This window comes from Neodiprion fabricii, chromosome 4 (genome assembly GCF_021155785.1).
Source record: "Neodiprion fabricii isolate iyNeoFabr1 chromosome 4, iyNeoFabr1.1, whole genome shotgun sequence".
NCBI lineage: Eukaryota > Metazoa > Arthropoda > Insecta > Hymenoptera > Diprionidae > Neodiprion > Neodiprion fabricii.
The window spans coordinates 13,093,324-13,095,823 of record NC_060242.1 but is presented as its reverse complement, the minus strand read 5'-3'; positions in this window follow the sequence as shown (position 1 = coordinate 13,095,823).

The following is a 2,500-nucleotide window of genomic DNA, read 5'->3' as shown; positions in this document are numbered from 1 at the left end:
GCCTCTTTCATTGCGAGCAGTGCAGTTTCTTCTGTTGACCATCTAGCCCTCGCAACGGTTCCACGGTTGGCTTTCTCGGCAATAACGCGTGCATCGTACCAATCTTTGTGCGCAAGACGATGATGAAGAGATCTTCCTGATGGCTTGCCAAATCTACGAGGGCACCCTTCGAACTCACAGGTGTAAGGTAAGTCCGCATCTCTTTGAACATTTGGTGCGGTACCGTCAGTGGACGGACCGCTTTCATCCGAGGCTAAGTTTCTATTTCTTGGACCAAATGTATGAAGCTACTGGGGGAGGTAGCCCCAGCAGCCGGGTTCGCCTTGCCTCTGTAACCAAGTGATGTTCTTACTTGGTCGGTGACCACCCTGCGGGAGAGGTAAGGCTTGTGAGGGCTGCTCACCGGTCACCTTTGAGATTAGCCTGTCCCGTTGGCCACCCGTTGCGTTGACTAACAACGAGTGTTACCGGCCCACACCACGAGGAGGTGGGACTAGGCACTTGGGAACTGGTGGGTCTCCCTCTTTGCACAGCAAAGTTGGTCCTCCAATTCCCTTTGTGGATAGGGAGCAACATGAGTCTTAAGTGTCAAAGAACTTAAGAGAGTCATAGTTACTCCCGCCGTTTACCCGCGCTTGCTTGAATTTCTTCACGTTGACATTCAGAGCACTGGGCAGAAATCACATTGCGTCAACACCCGCTAGGGCCATCGCAATGCTTTGTTTTAATTAGACAGTCGGATTCCCCCAGTCCGTGCCAGTTCTGAGCTGACCGTTGAATGGCGGCCGAAGAGGACGACGGCAACGGCGAACCGCCGCCGAAGCCTCGCAGCAAGGAAGATCCGCGGGAGGCCAAGGCACGGGACCGAGCTCGGATCCGGTTATTACCATCACCTCGCCCAGGCCCGGCACGTCAGCCAAACCCGCTTCCCGACCAAGCCCGACACGCCCCGATCCTCAGAGCCAATCCTTATTCCGAAGTTACGGATCCAATTTGCCGACTTCCCTTACCTACATTAGTCTATCGACTAGAGGCTCTTCACCTTGGAGACCTGCTGCGGATATGGGTACGAACCGGCGCGAGACCTCCACGTGGCCCTCTCCTGGATTTTCAAGGTCCGAGGGGAAGATCCGGACACCGCCGCAACTGCGGTGCTCTTCGCGTTCCAAACCCTATCTCCCTGCTAGAGGATTCCAGGGAACTCGAACGCTTATACAGAAAAGAAAACTCTTTCCGGATCTCCCGACGGCGTCTCCAGGTCTTTTTGGGTTACCCCGACGAACTCTCTTGCGAGGGCCCGACTTGTAAACGGTTCCGCTGCCGGGTTCCGGAATAGGAACCGGATTCCCTTTCGCCCGACGGGTGTGTCACATTTCAAACCGCGCGCGCCCACGCCGGAGGGGAACGCCGAGCGAGGCCCGACGTTCGCACAATCACCGGCGTCACGACGCGCGTGTCAGGCATAGAAATACACCAACATCGTCATCGGATTTCTCCTAGGGCTTAGGATCGACTGACTCGTGTGCAACGGCTGTTCACACGAAACCCTTCTCCACGTCAGTCCTCCAGGGCCTCGCTGGAGTATTTGCTACTACCACCAAGATCTGCACCGACGGCGGCTCCAGGCAGGCTCACGCCCAGACCCTTCTGCGCACACCGCCGCGACCCTCCTACTCGTCAGGGCTTCATGACGGCCTAGGCCGCCTCGTATGCCGCTGACGGCCGAGTATAGGCGCGACGCTTCAGCGCCATCCATTTTCAGGGCTAGTTGCTTCGGCAGGTGAGTTGTTACACACTCCTTAGCGGATTCCGACTTCCATGGCCACCGTCCTGCTGTCTTAAGCAACCAACGCCTTTCATGGTATCCCATAAGCGTCGACTTTGGCGCCTTAACTCGGCGTTTGGTTCATCCCACAGCGCCAGTTCTGCTTACCAAAAGTGGCCCACTTGGCACTCTGATCCGAGATCTCGTGGCTTCATAGTTCAAGCAAGCCAGAGATCTCACCCATTTAAAGTTTGAGAATAGGTTGAGGTCGTTTCGGCCCCAAGGCCTCTAATCATTCGCTTTACCGGATGAGACTCGTGTACGTTTTGTACGCGAGTGCCAGCTATCCTGAGGGAAACTTCGGAGGGAACCAGCTACTAGATGGTTCGATTAGTCTTTCGCCCCTATACCCAGTTCCGACGATCGATTTGCACGTCAGAATCGCTACGGACCTCCATCAGGGTTTCCCCTGACTTCGTCCTGACCAGGCATAGTTCACCATCTTTCGGGTCCCAACGTGTACGCTCTGGGTGCGCCTCTTCTCGCAGTGAGAACGAGACGCCCCGGGAGTGCGGGGCCGCATCGTGACGCGGCCCATCCTCCCTCGGTCAGCGCTGGGCTGACCTTTACTTTCATTTCGCCTTTAGGTTTGCTCGTCCCAATGACTCGCGCACATGTTAGACTCCTTGGTCCGTGTTTCAAGACGGGTCCTGAAAGTACCCAAAGCAATAGCGT